The sequence below is a fragment of the Amborella trichopoda genome, chromosome 5 (assembly GCF_054954075.1).
Source record: "Amborella trichopoda isolate Santa Cruz 75 chromosome 5, AtrichopodaSantaCruz75HAP2 v2.0, whole genome shotgun sequence".
Taxonomy (NCBI): Eukaryota; Viridiplantae; Streptophyta; class Magnoliopsida; order Amborellales; family Amborellaceae; genus Amborella; species Amborella trichopoda.
This window is the reverse complement of record NC_142340.1, coordinates 41,517,447-41,536,237: the sequence shown is the minus strand read 5'-3', so window position 1 is coordinate 41,536,237 and position 18,791 is coordinate 41,517,447.

Genomic DNA, 18,791 nt, shown 5'->3' with positions numbered 1-18,791 from the left:
TTGGCCTTTGGAGGCCTTACAATCTTTCTTTCGCACATTCTCATCCCCCAATTACAATCTCTCTCTTTCAAGCATTTTTCACTTATTCTCTCTTATTATAGTAATCATGGCTTTCACTATCAATCCTTTCACAAAAGATTTATGGAGGCAGCGCCTCTTTCTTTTTGCCGCTCGGATCTCATCCCGAATATTGTTGTAGTCCATCTTTCATGTCGCATTGCGAATCATGAATCTGTCGCAAAAGATCGTCCATACCCTCATCGCACGGGGTTGAATCTTTAGGGGCTTAAAGAAGTTCTTCAATCAAGCTGCTCCTTTATGTAACCATACAACTAGCACCACACATCTAGGTTCCATGGTTGAACAACAATATGTTGCTCCAGCTGGCCCGTCAAACACAATAAGGTGATCTCACTAGAATATTGAGTTTATCTAGATCTTTCATAATAGGATACCTGTACATCTGAATTTCCAAGCTGCTAAAAAGAATCGTAGGATTGTTAACAGCTCCCACTCAAACATAATATATAAAAAATATCATCTCAGCAATCTCATACATATGTCATGAGGTAGTATAACAAGTCTCATACCAAATAGTAACTCAATGACAGTTTGGTTTCGCAAAAAGCTAAAACCATCCTGAACCACAAAGGTTCAACCATACTAGTCTTCTTGGTAGTATACCCATATAAACCAAGTTATCTAACCCACACAACAAATGTCAAGGAGACCTAGCAACATGGCCATCCTAGGACATACTCTATAGTTCATAGTCTTAGGTAATCGAAGATTCTAAATAACTCAAAACCAGGTCACATAATCAGTACTATGAAAACATGAGTCAAGACATGAGGGTATTTGAAAATAGTACATAGATTAATGACACCGTTTCACATGTACATAAAATACTTTCAAGACCCAGTGTTTTTTTCTTTCTCTTCGTATAAAAAACTCTTGACTTTGTATATTTTCAAAAACAATAATTAGAAAATAGCGCAGTGGTCTAAAACTGATTTTCTTAACTACTTAGTGGACCTCGCAGGACTATGGGGTTTTTCTCAAAACCATATCTTTAAACTTAGGTTTTTCACTTATGATCCAATTTAATTTTAAAAATGTATGCTTAGTTTTCATAAATCGTTTTACCGCACTCACCTTTAATTACGTACCAAATCATGTTTATAGACACAAAACAAATCATAAAGTCCATCTTACATATTTATTCAAAATAAAGCATGACTAAATAATGGTTATCAAAACCTGACTAAAACACTTCTTATTAGCAAATATGGAGATTTTATCATGAGATCATCATCACATACAACACATCATATTACTAGACATTATTAAGAGGATGGTCACTAAAATCGGGTTCTATCGGAACACTCTCTTTGTGCTTATATATTTGAATGAGCCACACTCATCTTTCGTATTTCATACTTAGGCTCATAGTCATCAATCAAACCACATCTCCATGTTTATCATTTCCTTAAGTAGTTCTTACAAGCACAAGGAGGTATTAAAATGCAGGATATAAAAAAACTGGCTTTTTCAAACTTGTTAGCACTTATTTCCTAATGTCCAAATACTCCGTTCATTTTCATACACAAACAACCAAACTATAATCAAAGAAGTATAAAAAACATAAAATAAAAAAATATATTGAATCATCTTTCCTTATATGGCCTTACCATATAATGTGTGATAGATTTCATACCTCAAAACCATGTAGTGTGGTACTTGGGTTATCTTGATTTTTTGCTTTTGCTTGCTGACGAATTTTTGTGAACTTGAAAGAGAACACAAGTGATGAAGAAACACTTGGTCATCATCTTTTACATGTCGATGAAGCATCCACGTCTTCAGCCATTGCTTTCTTCCATACATATATAAAGAAATATACTTTTTCATCCCATTATTCTAAAGATCACAAATTTAATTCTCCCACTGATCTTTATAGTTTATATATTTCCACCAAGTCTCTTTCTATATCCTTTCATTGTGAAGAAACCAAGATGCTTTTACATACATTGTGTTTCTTCTACATTCTGAAATTTTTAGATTGAGTAGTATTCACATAGAGTGTCATATCTCGCCAACTTTGTATAACCTATCTCTGAAGTTTTACTGTTATAAATCATACTCATGGTAGACTATGAAACCTTTGAATGAGCCCTAAAAGTCTTCCATTATGAGGAATACAAATATGTGCCTTAACATACCACATCTTTCAATTTACTGTAAACTAGAACATGAGCATCCCATGTTAAAAATATAATATCTCTCAACTTGTAAAGATTTTATCTTTGAAACTCTGAGTATTAAATAGACTAAAAAATACAAAATAATGCTTAGTTTTATTCCAAATTACACTATTTAATTAGTCTATGATTTAGTGACACTCACGTCACAATTTAGTTTTCTTAGAAAAAAATCAGGTTGCCAACCTCTCAATTAAATAATTGTTTCTCTAAATCTTCAAAGAATTTCTGCTTGAAATCATTTATGTTGAAAATTAGACTCAAAACCAAAGCATAACATCATGGTGTGAATCCCAAATAACACTTTTCTTTAAAGAAATAAATAAGTGACATTCACGTCACAAAATATATCATACTGCAGAATTTTAGGATGAATACTATCTAGTGAAATTGCTTTTCCTCTCCACCCTCATAGAATTTTCCTTAGAAACCTAGTTTGTTTAAAAGTTGATACAGAATGACAACAAATATGTTTCTACCAGCGTCATATCACTTTGTTAAGTAGGCTTAATAAATATAAACATTCATATCTCAATGAGAGCACACCAAACTGCAGAAAATTCAGAATGACCTCTCTCCAATCCAAATTTTTACTCCTTATTTCTCATTGATATTTCTCTATGAAATAATTTCCATTAGAAACTAGACTTAAGATGGCCATTTAAAAACTTTGTGTGGGCCTTAAAACATTATGTTAAGAATAGAAATAAAATTATGACTTCCAAGTTATTGAAATAATTTTCGTTGCAGAAAACAACATTTGTGCACCCTTCAATAAAAGAACCATATCTTTCTTACCATAAGGATTTTATTAATTATTTTTATTTATTTATTTATTTCATTTATTTATTTTTTTAAGTAGACTCAATTTGATGAGTTACAATCAAATTTTAGCTAAAAATAAAATCATTTGAATGATGAAAATATTCTTGGAACTCAATGGACATTTCCTGGATTTTGCAGGGTCAGAACTGATACCTTTCATTTATGAGTCCATAACTCTCAATCCCCCAAGGACATCTCACTAAAATTTTCCAAGTAGATCCTACTCTCAAAATACATAATATCACTAAAATATTCAATAAATAAATACCTCATTACCTTCTCATATCATTGCTCCAAAATAGCACAAAATATCTCATTCTGCAGAGAGCCTTTTCAGTGTTTGAACATATCAATAATTCTTTCGAAGGTGTGTCAATTGACCACAAAAGTCCAACTCACAAAAAATATTGAAATAAAAGAAATAGGGCAACAAGTAGATTTGGCATTGATGCCAATAAAAGGTGGACTATGTGATCAAGCACAATGTAGATAAATTAAAATGTTTTTTATTCTTACACCAATAAGACCATATACAATGTCCAATTATAATTAAATAACTCTTGAAACGAATAAATAAAACAAAAGAGATATAGTTCTCCCTTGCTACCATTATTGAATACAAATTTTTAAATCAAAACATTGACTCATTGCTTTATGGGAATAAAAGATCTCAACAAAAAAATAAAATTTAAAGATACCATAGATTACCTCAACCGAGCTTAGTACACCCCACGTCAAGTCTCCTCATTCCAAAGGTGCTCGGGATCAATGATCGGTTTCTTGATTCCCATATTTGTGGTAAAATTCTCTCAAATACATAAAGATCTTAATATAAAATCAACTACCTAAGGCCTCAATGGCTTTGTCTTACTCAAGCGCCTTTGCCTTGCTCTTTAGAGAGATAAGAGATAGAAATCAAAGAGAGAGATCTACTAGCTTTATTTATCCCCCTTTGCAACCCACCTAGCTTGGGTTTGCTCCCTTTTCTTTACCAACTAGAGAAAGAAAGAGAGAGCTACTACTTTGGGCGTACTCCCCCTTTTAACCCACCAAGAGAGAGAGCGAGAGAGAGAGAGAGAAAGAGAGAGAGAGAGAGAGAGAGAGAGAGAGAGAGAGAGAGATTGGTGCGTGCCCCATTTAAAACAACTAGGGAGAGATATAAAAGCTAGTTGGGGCATGGCCCCCTTGAGATCTTAGAGCGAGAGAGATTGATAGAGAAGAGAGAAGAGGTATAAAGATTTTGAATTGGAAGAGCCTCTATTTATATATTTTTTATGTCTTAAGGTTTGCTATCTTTAGTGATATCAAATCTTAACCATTGATCTAAAGAGAATTATGGGGTAAGAGATGTGAGTCATCCATTCCTTAGATCCGCCATCAAGATTCAAATGAAGGTGCTAGAACTTTATCTTTCATTTCTTAAACCCATTGCCATCAAATATTTAAATAAAACAATACTACTCTCAATTATAGAATATTTATTCCTTATTCGTTCAATCAAACAATTTTGATTTACAAGACATTCTAACATTTAATATTTTTTATTCCATTTTGCAATTAGGCTTCATACAAAATAGAAAACCAACTAGCATGGGTGCCTCTCACCAGTTTTGGCAAGAGAAATAAATCCCCTAAAGGGGGCGTGCCACCCTTTGGTGGCCCCTCATGGGCCCCACCCATATGTTAAATAGACCCCCATATTCTATGGAGGGTCCACATAATTTTTTTTTTTAAATATTAATTTTTATTTAGAATTTAAAACTCTTAGTTTATTTAAAACATTAGAAAATGACTTTCTCTTAATTTATAAATCCAAATGACAAAATTAAAATATTAGAAGAATAAAATAAAATTCAAATAAACATTCTAAAAATAATATAGTATAAAATTAATTAACACTAATTAATTTTGATGAGAATCAGATCCATCTAGGTCTAAGAATTTATCAATGCGCTGCAGCACTCCACCTTCAACTATGGACCATGATCCATACTAGTTTTCTCAAACTAACCCAGCAATTCCTATGACCCACAATCCAATTAAGGCGCATCTCAAACTAAGGGATGTAATCTTAGTCACCTAATCGACAATAATAATAAGGTGTGGTTTCTATAAGGTTGCAATATTATACAATCCAATTAAGGCGCACCTCCAAATTTTATAATAATGTGTAATTTTGGTGTAAAACATTCTCAGGATTATCATGAAATTTATTTTCATATCCAATTATAAATTTTAAACTCCAAAAATGGTTAAAATCAGGTAGATTTATAAACATATGAAAATATTGAAAATTGACGGTCTAGATAATGTGTTGCGAGATGCACTATTTCTAACCTTCATCTCGATGTCGGGATGATGAATTAGAGAGTTTTTCAACATTAAAACAACCTTTTTTGATGGTTTTTTGAGGTGCATCTGTAATTTTACATTTTAAGGTTGCAACCTTATATAAACTTTTTTCTTATTTAAAACATTATAAAAATGTATTTCTCTTAATTTATAAATCTAAATAGCAAAAATAAAATATCAAAAGTATCACAAAAAATTAAAATAAACATTTTAATCATCAAATAAAATTAAATTAATTAAAAATAATTAATTTTGATGGCAATCGGATCTATCTTGGTCTAAAAAATTATCAATGCACTAGAGCATTTCACCTTTAACTATGGACTACGATCCATACTAGCTTTCTCAAACTGACCCAGTAATTCCCATGACCCACAGTCCATTGCAGGGGATCATGATTGTACCACCATAGTCAGCCAATGATCTAAGGGACGTAATCCCAGTCAGTGGATTTATGGTTTTCCCTAGAGACAAATCCATGGTCCCCCAAGTCATGATACAACCACAACTCAATGGTGCATAGGGGTAATCTCTCGCAAATGTACACGTTTCACCTTCAATGGTGGATCACTATCTCGATATGGTTATTTATGTACCTGCAGATGCCAGTAGTTTACACAGCTTGGATCTTGGATTTTTATAACAATCCATGATTGTCAGGTTTATGTGGCATTTAAAGGCCTAATGAGAGCTTGTATGAGCATTTTATATGATAAAACATAAACTTATTTAGAGTGTGGTCCTCTTGTGGACCATACTAGGTAAATGTTATTTACCGATACTCGGACTAGGCTAGAAGTGCTAGGCTCGACGAGTTTGAAAAACCAAGGTACGTAGGCATAGAGTTAAAACCGAGAAGGGTTAGTGGGTTAACCCTTGAAGATGTTGGAGTAATTGTTTTAAAATAGGATTAATAGGGATTTTTTTTAGTTTAGTTTAATAAAGTCCATATTTTAGGATGTATCTTTTTTTCATAAAAGATAAGACTTTAGTTGTATTTTAGTGTCCGTATTTTCTAGGTGTACGGTATTTCTTTGGAGTCTTCGTTTGAAATAAAAAGGTAAGTACGATGGGGTTAGCTTGGGAGAAAGGTTATCTTTTAGTTCGTTTAGGAAAGTTTGTCTCTTGTATTAGTTGGGAGTACAACATGTGTATCTTTAGTTTTTAGGAAATATATTTTTTCTCTTATTTTTAAAAGGAGTGTTATCTGTTATTATTGGGTCGAAACTAGTTCACGTAGGTGTAAAGGATGACATAAGGAGTTGTCCTAATCTTTTAGAAAGTTGGATGGAAGAATACAGAAAGAATCTAGTGATAGAATTATTTTGGTTAGTTATCGTTTTTAGTTTTGGGAAAGGTTTCAATACTTCCCATACAACATAGAAGATATATGGTTCCTCTACCATCCAGCTGTCCAATTTTGATCAAGAGATCCACTCACCGTTTGATATTAGATCCGATGCCTCAAAGTATTTTAGTTTTAGGTTTTTTAACAAAAATTGTATGGATATGAAATTTAGTACGTTCCATATTCTCATTGGGGCGCACCTATAAAAAATATAACAAATATTTTTTTGATAAAATATGATGACCAAAATACCCCCTGAAACTTTCAGAGATATTTTGTTCATTTTATTTTATTGGAAATATTTTTTGCTAGTACGAGTTTAATGGAGGATTGGACTTCAAAAAATTGGTGTCAAAATAGTCTATAGAAAAAACATTAAAAATAAATTGGTGTAGAGACGTGACATTGTGACTTGGGCAATCTTAACCCTCCATTCAAAATGGACAGTTGGATAAGGGGAAGTATATAAGTTTTACACTGTAGAGGAATTATAGAAAGCTTGCCCTTTAGTTTTTAGTAGGGAGATATGTTAGGGGTTATCTGTAATGTGAGAAGGTGATTTAAATGTATAAAAGGAGGTACACACGATGTTATTTATCACTCTTAAACGTGGTTATCTTTACCAATGTTGTTTGCCATAAATTTTATACTGCGTCACCCTCTCTCTCACACACACAGACATATGCAGATGATTACTCTATTTTCTCACACAAATATGCATCCAAATGCATACCGACGTACTACATTTATTGTGTGAGAAGCATCTTCTAATGAATATTTATATCAGAAAGTCCCACACCAGAATGAATTGAGTTGTAGCTAAACTAATCTACTCCAATCAACTGATGATAATAGAATTAAACATTTTTTGTTGGAAGAGATCCAAGGATTTGTGATGATGTTTGGTATGTTGTTTAGCATCCCCCACCTCAATTTCTCTCTCGGAAGAAGGACCCAATGTGTGGAGAGAGATTTTTTGCAATTGATGGATATTTTTGGGAAATTCTAAGACTGGAGTTTGATTTTGTAAGTAGTCTAATTTATTTTGCATAATTGCTAATTATATTTATTATATTTTGTATAATTCAAACAGAAAATATATTAGTAACATTTCTTCTGTATTTTGCAGAGTTGTAATTGTATTCTCTCTTTTTTGGTTGGAAGTGCCCTACTTGTCTTTTAGCCAGCAGCATGGGTTCAAACTTAATTTGTTTATTAAAGCTCCAAGAGTTTTACATCTTATCCGGGAGCGTTACATTTTATATTAGAAAGTATGCTGCAAATTGCCAAAAAGAAAATATACTGCACTCCTAAAGGCTGGTTAAGTCCTAGCCCGCAGTGTTGTCAATGTCCATTGAAATGATGGACGATGATGGCGAGACGTGGGTCATATCATGCTCTAGGGCGTCCTGTTCTTCCTTCATTCCTCCATTGCCATCAATGATATTAATGGACTGTGATGAACGTTAGGATTGTGGTATTCTCCAAAACTTTGAGGAAATAGCATACACTACCAGGCCTCAACATGCTCCCAAGACCTATAAGATCAAAGGTAGGTGTTGACTGTTGTTTAGTTTTTTTAGTTTTTTAATGTTAATAGTAAATTTTCATTAATAAAGGAGGTAACCTCCAAATTACAATGATCCGGCACTACTAATAAATTTAGGATCCCCACTAACCACTTTAAGCGACTCAAGCCCAATCCTTTACCAACTCTCAACCCAAACTACTTACCACCACACCTAATATTTATCCCTTCCACAATAACCACACAAGCGGAGGTTGGGGAAACACTCAAACACTAACGTCGGTGCAGCTTAAAAGAAGGAAAAAGTTTATATGAGGACTATGGATGCCCCTAAAAAATCCATCGGAAAAGGTAGTTTTAATGTTGAAAAACATTTTGATTGATATCGACATTGAGATGTATGAATACGAAAAATAAAAAGAATTTGAGTCTCAAAAATAGTGCATTTTACAACATATTATCTACACTGTCAATTTTCAAGATTTTCATATGTTTATAGATCTACTTGATTTTAACCATTTTTGAAATTTAAAATTTTATAATTAGTTATAAAAATAGATTTTGAGTTAATTCTAAGGACATTTTATCTCAAAATTATGTACCATAATAAAATTTGAAGGTGCACCTTACATCTACACCTACGGATGCATCCGTATGTGAACTGCACCTTTAAAAGGAAGGGAAGAGAGAAGTGGATAGGAGGAGAAACCATAGAGGGAGAGAGGAAACGAGCACAAGCACCTTTTCTAGGACACTGTACGAGGCATGAAATAAGGAGATTGTATTCTCATAAGAAGAATAAATCTCCACGACAGGGCAATGTAAAAATAAACTACAAATTTAAGAACCTAAAAAACATATAAATCTTTCTCAAATCATTGTTCATGCTTACCAAAAAACAAAAACAAAACAGTAGTTGTAAACATACCTTCCATGATTCAATAATAAAATTAAACAGCTTGTCGTTCTGATCTCTAAATGAGGAGATTGGCCTTCACCTCTTTTCTCCTCCAAGCTTGATGGGAAACTTCCTTATGGAGAATGAGCAAGAGCTAGGTCCGTCACCTTACATTATTTCCTTATAATGTTTATTTCCTTTACTGTTTAAACCATCATAAGTAGTTATCTTTAAGAGAGAGAGGAGAAGATGATTATCACTAATGCTTAGCTTAATATTGGATAATCGACTCAACTAAATTGTAGATAATATTACCCTTATACAATTATTATTAGACCACAAATTGGGTATATTTTCTAACATTCTCCCACTTGGGCTAATAACACATGAAGCTACACCCAAGTCCTTCATATCAAATATCTTAAAATATTCATTTCATTCAACATATGAATGTCACTGATGGGCATTAGAATGTTATCTACATATCGAACAAAAATAGTGAATATACTCCCACTAAACTTGATGTAAATGCATTTGTCCACAAGATTCTCCACAAATCTAGAAGACCTAAAAAGTAACAACTTATAGACCTCAAATCTAATTTCTTTTAAAACACGGCTTGTAAAATCTGGCTTCTGCAAGACATCCCCATAGATGCAAATGTCTTAAAGTAAGCTTCCTACCAATCCATAACTTCAAACAAGGCCTTTAGTATAGCCCTTTTTTTTATTATTACTAAAAACATGATTCACTACATAAGCAACAGTCTTCATGGCTCCTGGTATAGAAATATGGAAATTTGATTTACAAACTATGCTCCTTAGTTGACTAATATCTTAGGCATTTATCTTGAAATATGCCCTAGCCTCCCATGCCACAAGATAGAAGAATTCTCATTCACACTTGTATGTTTCACATTACAATATGACGGGATAAAAGAGATTCAACAAAGAATAGAATCCAAATTCAATTTATATTAATATAAGATTATACCCAACAGTTGGCGCATAAAGAGTATCTCTCAAGTCAACTACAAAACTACCATCTAGAATTACATAACTACTCATATTGTGTTTATTTCTTCTTCAACTCTATTTGCCATCACAAGCATCCATTCTCCATCAATGAGACTTTGACTATTGTTGGATGCCTTTATTTTCCAACCACTTCTTGTATTTGAGGTAATTTCTCTTCAAATGCCCTTTCTTCCTACAAAAGTTGCAGTTTCTTTCCTTCTAATCATTTTGTTTCTAAATCTGATGAGTTGTCCCTTTTGATTGATAATTTGCACAGGTCTTATAGCCTTTATTTTATGATGCTCTAAAAGTTCTTTGTTTTTCTGAGTTAAATGGGCAACTTCTAGCTTATTTTGATTTAATCTTTCTTCTTATTGAACACACATAATTTGAATTTCATTCAAACTCTACTTTTTCATTGTTATAAGCAAGCTTGAACTTATCATACTACACAGGTACAAAGTTGAGAATGGATAGCACCAGAAAACCATCTGAAATCTCCATGTACATAGATTTCAACTTATTTGTGATATCAATCATTTGCATAACAGGGTCCCTACTAGAACTGTGATCATCATACCTCATGGTCACTAACTTTGTCACAAAGGTGTTTGCCAAGGCTTTAGTGGGACCTACAAATTGTTCATGTACCATGAAACTCTCAGTATTTTCCTTATCAGGAATAACACTAGATATAGTCTTCCCTAGAGACCTCTTCATAATCTTGAGGCTCATCCTGTTAGACCTTTCCTATGTCTCATATTTAGCTTTATGTTCAGTAGTGCTCTCATTGTTAGGTTTGAGAGGTTCATCTTCACGCAAGGCTAAATCAAGATCCAAAATACTTAGAGTGATCTCAACCAACAAGAAAAGTTAGACCCGTTCAGAGTTTCAATTGCGGCTAAGTATCCAGTAAGTGGAGAGGGATTTAAAGCTTCCATGATTTTAAATTTATTATGCTTACAAAACTGTATTTACTCATAAAATTGAGTAAGTAACATTTCATTATTTTTAAATTAAGTACCTTTAGTAAACCGATGCATTATCACAACCCCTCATTTGGGTTAAGAATATGACAGGCTAATGGTCTCTTGTTAGTGAACAATCAATCTTTATGTCCACTACAAGGCTGGTTGATAAAAAAAAATTATAGATAACGAAGACGTCACTTCTTTGGGTTTAACGCCTCCGAAGTCTACAGTGCTCACACCAACCATCCTATTCCGACAAGACAAGTCGTACAAATAGAAAACCACCTTTGACTTTGATTTTTATTTGTAAGGACTCTCGAAGATTAAGAGACTTGTTTCTTGTAGAGAAACGGTTCCCATTGAGATTTTGGGTGGTTTCCCTTTTAGTGAGATAAAGTCTCGTTTGCTCTCAAAGTTCTCTTATTTGACAATGGCCTAGTTATGAAATAGAGATAAGAGATCGATAGTGGTGTCGTTTGGGAGAGCAGGTTTAAAATGGTTTGCTCGACTTGTGTTTTTGCTAAAGTTTCTTCCAAAATATTTGATTTAACTTTCATTGGTATAGGGGATTTCAGATTGCTATGCTCGTAGATGTAGCCCTTTTGGGGTGAACCATATAAATATTTGTGTTATTATTGTATGTGTTTTATGATTTATTTCTCATATTTTATTTGCCAAAATATTAACTCATCGGGTTAAGATTTTATGTGCACAACAAGTGGTATTAGAGCCTGGTTTGAGGATTTCGGTAGAGCCCGATTTGGGATTGTCGATATAACAGTAGAGGTTTCGAATGTAAAGTTCGAGGTGGAGAAATTTGATGGAAACACTATTTTCAGTAAAAATGATGAATAAATTTATTTGGCAAAAGATGAAGAATCTATGAAGCTATCCGATGGATGTTGGGATGGTAAACAAAAGACTTTGATATCAAGGTGGAGAATGTTGGATTCTGTGCTATCCAAAATCACCCACATATGGAAATCCCATTTTTGGTGGAATTGATGACACATATGGAAATCTCATATTTTGTGGGATTGATTGAGATATTCTCATATTTTGTGGGATTAAGATTTTCCCATATTTTGTGGGATTGAGATTTATATTGATAAGTTTTCTAAAGAAAATAACAATCCAAAAAGATTAGGACTCTTAGATTTATGTCTTAGTCTTTTGAGATATATGTTAGATCAATAGGAAATTTCTTATTTCGTGTGGATTCCTAATTATAAATGTGGTATGAAAGTGTCGAGAATTTTTGTGTGCCCAATTTGGGTCACCATATGGGAATGGTGGTTCCTATAGAAAAAGAGGGAGGTAGAGCCTCTTGTGCATAAGATATGATTTCCTCCTAGAGAAGAGAGCTTCATTTAGATAGAAACATGGTGATCGTGCCTCTTTGGGACTCCTAAAGATTGAAGGGCTTGTTTCTTGTAGGAAGCGGTTCCCATTGAGATTTTGGGTGGCTTCTCCTTTATCTCATTAGGTCATTATATGAGAATGGTGGTTCCTCTAAAGAGAGAAGGAGGTAGAGCCTTTTGTGCAGAAGATGCGATATCCTCTTAGAGAAGAGAGCTTCATTTGGACAGAAACATTGTGAGGGTGCTTTTTTTGGACTCCCGAAGATTGAGAGGCTTGTTTCTTGTAGAGAGGCGGTTCCCATTGAGTTTGGGTGGTTTCCCTTTTAGTGAGATAAAGTATCGTTCGCTATCAAAGTTCAGCTTCTTTTGGACATAAACATTGTAATGGTGCCTCTTTTTTATTCTGGAAGATTGAGAGGCTTGTTCTTGTATAGAAGCAATTCCCATTGAGATTTTGGGTGGTTTCCCTTTTAATGAGATAAAGTCTCGTTTACTCTCAAAGTTCACTTCCTTGACAATGGTCTAGTTATGGAATAGAGATGAGATATCGGCAGTGGTGCTGTTTGGGATAGCATGTTTAAAAGGGTTTGATCAAGTTGTGTTTTTGTCGAGGTTCATTCCAAAATCTTTGATGTAATTTCCTTGGTACAATGGATTTCAGTTTGTCATGCCCGTGGATGTAGCCCTTACGGAGTCAACCAAATAAATATTTGTGTTCTTGTTATTTACATGTTCTTGTTGTATGTGTTTTATGATTTATTTCTCATACTTTATTTGGCACAATATTAACCCGTCGGGTTGAGAGCTTCCGCGCACATCACATGGAAGTTTCAAGACTAGAAGCCAAAAAAGCCCCATGAAAGCTTGAGTTTCTTAAGAAGAGCACACTTCTTATTGGAGGATGATCAATGCTCCTTTTTAAAAGAAATAAAAATAAATTTGAGACAAAATTTTGGTGAGTTCGCCTCATAGGAGCACATCTACTAAAAGTACACAAAAAAAATTTAAAAAAATAAAATGATCAGAATGCAAGTATTTTGGCACATTATTTATGAACTATTTATATACTTTTTACAGGTGTTTATTGTGAGAAGTATTGATAGAAATTTTAGCTCAGTCCGATATTTAAAAAATAAAAATAAAATTGAATGCTCAGCTCTCAAAACCAGAGTACTCCATGTTTGAAGACTTCCAGTTTTATTCAACACATGTTTTCATAGTCCCTTGGAATTTCAGTCAAGCTATACGGCACAATACCATATAAATCTTTCCTGCTTCTAATACTAGAACATCCCAGTTTTTCAACTCCTAGTTGTCCAAAAAGAATCAAAGCGATAACGAATGAACATGGAAACATCACAAGAGATTTGAGAAAATGGTTGGAGATGACCGGAAATAAGGATAGAGTTGTGCAAGTCGAAATGCCTGGTCAAGATAAATTTTACTAGTTTTGAAGCATCAACCAATTCTCCTGTCCAACGGAATTTTCCTATGAATTTTTTAACTAAAGTTTTGAAGGTTGATAATGTCGACTACCAAAATCATGAATTTGAATATAACAAATTTAGTAGGTTGCCGCCAATCTAACTGGTGACACATAATTGAGCCATCTAATTTAGTAACTAATTTGTGGGAAAGTTCTACATACTTTAGAATAACAATCAAGCTTGAATTGCCAGGGGACCGATTTCGTAGATCCGGTCCGACTCCAACACAACAAGCCCAAAAGGTAGGGAATGCAATGGGAATTGAATTTTAGTGACGCAAGATTTACAAAGCAAGGCGGTTTTTTTTTGATAAATCAGTGGGGGATTACACACCCCTACCGATTTCGGAGAGAGTCAAATGTGTTTTAAAGTATTAGAATGGAGGCTGTAACTTTTTAATTGGGGCTCAAATAGTACTACTACCAGACTCTAGCCCCATTCTCTAAAGTAAAGGTACTGACTACAAGCAATTCGCAACTGGCACAAGCTGAGTTGCCAAACATATAGAAAAAACATACATAGGGCCCCTCAAACAATCTCAAAATAAGACAAATTTGGAAGAGTCTTCAAGATAAGTTAAGGGTGTGTTTGAAAATAAGAAGCAAGAACATGAATTGGAAATTGGAAGTTACTGAAGAACTATAAATTAGAAGTTACTTAAAAAGTTCATAGTTTTTGTGCGTGATAACTTCCCTGAGAAGTTAAGAAGTTCATGGTTTACATGTTTGATAACTCTTGGGATATATGGTAATACCTTATATTTATATTTACATAGATAATAATTTAAATAGAAATATATAATATTTATAACATACTATAATAAATGATATACTGTATTTTATATTTATTTTAATATATATATATATAACATAATATTGTACTTTTTACTTATTTTATTATAATATATATAAATATTTAAATAAAATAAAATATTATATTATACATTGTATATATTTTTATTATATAATATTATAAATATCTATTATATAAATAAAATATAAGATATATATATCATGGACCAAATAAAAAGGTCCATTTTCAAGTTCCATGGTTTAGCATGAAACTTTACTCAAGCCTAAAAGGTGGGAACTTCAACAGTGAAGGAGAGTTCTCAAATTATCTTCTATTTTTTATCAAACGCATAACAAGAACAGTAATACGTAAAGTTCTTTCTTCCTCTGCTAACTTCTTGTTATCAAACACGCTCTAATAGAGACTTCCTTACCAAAAATCAAGAGCTTTGGACCTCGGGATGACACAAGCTCAAAACTAGGTGTGCATTGGTACACATTTTATCTAGGAGAATACTTTGACAGGGTTGTAGCTCTATTAAAATAAGTAAAACCTCATCTCAAAATATAAGTGTTTTATAGATCGGCAAGGTTTATGTATTTTTTTAGTATTAAATTTTATAGTCGGTGTTAAAAATTGATTTTAGGCCATCATAGATATTTTTTATGCCCAAACTTATTTCTGGACGAAGATTTGAGGCGAGGCTTTACTTTGTTTTCATAAAGCCTAGGCCTTATAGATCTGCAGCCTTTAATCTAAGGTGTTTCAAACCATCCCTCCATATTTAAGGTCATTTGCGATATTGTTTGAATTTTTTGTTGAGGCTGTCAAAAAAAAGACGCGCTTAGCATGCAGCTAGCCCCTATATTGTAGAATTGCTGGCTTGGCACTAAATATACTTTTTAAATATAACTTAAGCCTCATTTTTAGAGAATATATAATCTTTTACATGGAGATCATGAATATGAATTTTTTAAAGAAAAAATTAGAAATACTAATATATTAAAAAAACATTGGACTGTTAGTTACAAGTGTTTTTAGATAGAGATGGACCACCTATTTGCATCCATCTAAAAGATGGACGCTTTATAACTCTGAACCACATATAGAAATGCAATCCAACCCATATGAAACAATTGTTCTTCCATAAATCCTGCAATAACTCGTACTCTATTGTCACATCGCAAAACATATCGTAGATCTATTGGGAGCACAAAATGAAATAACAGCAACAATACTAAATACAATAACTAATTTATAAATAATAAGAATCGTGAACCAAGGCATAGGGTTATTTTTTAAAGAAAAAAAACAACATCCTCAATATAGGATTGCAGCTAATTAGAAGGAAAACCCAAATATGTGAAATAGTGATCCATCCAAAATGCTATGTTGCATACACCAATAAATTATAAAAATAAAAAATAAACTATGAAATTAATCAAACTTCTCTATACATAAAAAAACAACAAAATGCTTAAGAAAATTTGAATCTTACACTGAATTCCTAGCCATCTAAATCTTTAACATAGTTGAATATCTCTCTTGCTCTTTATAAGGACGTTGTGGATTTAAAGAAGAAAAAAATTTATTAGGTTATTCTTCTTCTAATTCTGCATATTATTTTAAGATATATGATTGTTTTAATTACTTTTTGATTAGAAATATTTTGCTTCTATATATTTTTGTACACTTTTATAAAGGGAAGTCATTGGTGAAATTTTGATAGAATATTTTGTTAAATCAAGATTATTAATGTACTCCCACGGTTAATGTACTTACCTTTAAACCAAATTTCTATAATATTAAGTTGATTAAGAAATAGTTTTATAGGGAAGAGGTTTTCTTTGAAAAAAGATAAAATATGGATGTAAATTGGTTCCATTAAAAAATGTAATTTTGTGAAGATCTTTTAAAAAACTCGGAGATTTAAACATATTTCAAAAAAACGAAGATTTTATTTTTAAAATAGTCTTTTAAATGAAGACTTGCTAACTATAGTTACAAGAAAACACAGTTAGGATATTTTATTAAGAGAGATATGTGGGAGAGAGAGAATCTCCTAACTTACATAGAGAGAGAGTCGTAGACGTATATCTAGGGATAAGAGTATACGTATTTAGGAAGAAGAAGATGGGAGATAATGAAAAAATTAAGGAGCTATGGAGATAAAATTTAGTGAAAGAAAGAGATCTTGAGATATGGGAAAATTGCAGCGAAAAGAGAGATGGAACCCTAAAATCAAAGACATACGATCTCTTTTCTTGGATCTCTTTCTTATTTCTTCTCTAAAATTATTAGAAAATCATACATTCTGATTAGCCATTTATTCTCTCTTAAATTGTAGCGATCAATGATTGTTTGCCAACGTGATTCAAACTCCTGTATTGTCTCAGAGTTATGGATGCATTGGTGAAAACCATCACTGAAACTTTTTCCATGTTCTGCATATACATGAGACAACTTCCCTGGCACTTTCATCAAAATGTACCATAAGAAAAGGAGATGGCGAGTATTTGGAAATGCTTGTCTGATGGCTGCTCCCATAGCAAGATCTTGATCAGTGACTATTGAAGTTGGATGATGGCCATACATTGCTTGAAGCCATGTCTTAAAAAGCCAAACAAATGACTCTTCACTTTCATCAATTAGTAAAGCTCAACAAAGTAGCACATATTGACGAGGGTAGTTTACTCCTGTAAATGGCGCAAAAGGCATTCGATACTTGTTTGTCAAATACTTTGTGTTAAACACAACAACATTCCGAAAACATTGATAGTTCATCCTTGATCTAGCATCGGCCCAAATTATTCTAGTCAAATGTCTATTCTCATCTACTTGCATTACATAGAAAAATGCAGGATTCTCAAATTGCATATTTCTAAAGTATTCAGGGACAAGTTGAATATCTCATTTTTCAAATCTCTTTTGTCGACTTTTAACAATGTGATTTCGACAATGACAATCAATGAATGCAAGATTGTCACTTCCACCCGCTTCTTGGCTAAGCACAGACATTATAAGGTGCAGACGTAATCCGACACTGGTGTATGTGTCTATGATATGTTGTGCTGTGTTGGTCTTGAACTTCTCTGGGCTTAGCTAGCAAATGGTTGTGATATTTCATAAACTTCCTAATAACCATTCTCCGCTATCAATTTTCTTCACCATCATCATTGCCTTACACCCTTCTCGAGTAATTACACGTGGTCTTTTCACTCTATTTTCATTGTACATGTATTTCTTCTCTCTAGAACCTTATTTTGAATAAACAAATCTTCTAGCATTTGCAATTCCATCATGTGTATAATAAAGGATACTGGCACGTATACTAAAACCTACCCGCCTAGCATAATCATAAGAGAACTCCTTCGCAAAATCCTGAGATTCAAATTTCATTCCTTCAAATGGTTCAAACTTCAAATTTTCATTAGATTCAGTTACAACTTTTACCATAGAATTTTCTATCATTGTAGCATCATCATTGACATAATGAGAAGCTTCCACCAAATCTTCAACTCTATACTCATCCTCACCTACAATAGGAGTAATGTCCCAAGAATTCATCTCACTGTAATTGACAACATCATTGGTGAGGGCATGACTCTGATCTTTGACAATATCCATGACAATAGATATGCAAAAATAACCTGTGCAAAAAACATCATTCCCATGAGGACTTTGCAGTTTTTAAATTTTCCTAACATATAAGATTAGAGGTTGTAGAGAGAGATAATAAGTTTTAAGAGAACATCAAGTTGACATGGCTTTCAAAAAAATATCAAAGTGAAAATCTCTCTGCAGAAAACCAGTCCATCACAAGCATCATAACACCCAAAGTATAAAGCACAAGCATTATGAACCATGAATGAAAAGAAGCAAATCCCAACTCAAGAAAGCATGTACCTCTCTCTCTCTCTCTCTAGCAAATCTTAACCCAAAAACAGTGTCT